The sequence below is a fragment of the Sinocyclocheilus grahami genome, unplaced genomic scaffold (genome assembly GCF_001515645.1).
Source record: "Sinocyclocheilus grahami isolate Dianchi unplaced genomic scaffold, SAMN03320097.WGS_v1.1 scaffold555.1, whole genome shotgun sequence".
In the NCBI taxonomy this organism is placed as follows: domain Eukaryota; kingdom Metazoa; phylum Chordata; class Actinopteri; order Cypriniformes; family Cyprinidae; genus Sinocyclocheilus; species Sinocyclocheilus grahami.
In genome coordinates this window covers 1-1,144 of record NW_015505734.1, presented here as the reverse complement: position 1 = coordinate 1,144, position 1,144 = coordinate 1, and positions in this window count along the sequence as shown.

Genomic DNA, 1,144 nt, shown 5'->3' with positions numbered 1-1,144 from the left:
GGAGCTCAACGGCTCTAGCCCAAGCTGTGATATAAACGAACGCTATTGGTTATTTTAAAAAGGGGCGGGGCTGCCCTGTGTTCCTGTTTCAGTTAAAATGACGTCAACACATAGAGTAACGCTGCGGAATTCAAGGTGACGAGGAAGCAGACAAAATTGCCAAAGAATCAATTAAAATGAAATAACCAAATATAAACATTGCACTCAGTAGATCAGAAGGAAAACATTTTATTTTAGAAGCATGCAATAGGAAATGGCAGACAGTTTGGGACTCATGTCATACAGGTCGACACTATTATAAGGTTAACAAAAAACATAAAGAAAAGCAAAATAATTCACAACTTAAGTAGAAAAGAACAAGTTATTTTCACACATTTACGAACATGACATTCAAATCTAAATAATACTTTACACATTATAGGGAAACATAACACGGGTCTATGTGATGTCTGTTTAATAGAGGAAACTGTAGAGCATGTTATGAAGACATGTAAGATATATGAAATAGAAAGGAGGATTCTTAAGGAAGAATTACAAGCAGATGCCAGGAATTTACTACAACCAGCTTATTAAATGACGGCCAAAATCCAGGAAAACAAATACATGCAGTCATGAGATTTATTAAGAATAGTGGGTTATATAATAGGATATAGGAGGGTTTGTTCTCCTTCACAGTAGGTGGCGATATGCACCTTTGAACTCGCCGTTAAATCAAAAGAAGCAGGTGGAGCCTGGGGAGAAGGAATGGGATGGAGCATCTAATAATTATTTAAGTAGGAATCTTTGTGTATATACGTGTGTAAGAACAGGAAAAGCAAAAACAAGGAATAAATTGATAAATAAACCATGACTGCATAACCGCAAAAGTAGGTGGCGATATGCACACAATCTGCTCAATACCAACAAATAATTCATGCAAAACGAATCTGGAGGTGCTCTGATGACTGATGTGGACGGATAAATTACATGTGCACATTAAAAAAGGGAAGAAGAAGAAAAGTAACTGCGTGTTTCTAAGCATTTCAGGGGACCTTTAAGACTTTGTGGTCCAGGGTCACATATTTGGTGACTTGATTGCTGATTAATTCAGAACAGGTGCGGGTGATTTAAACTCTGGTGAAGGTGCACGTTGTGACCGAGTAGA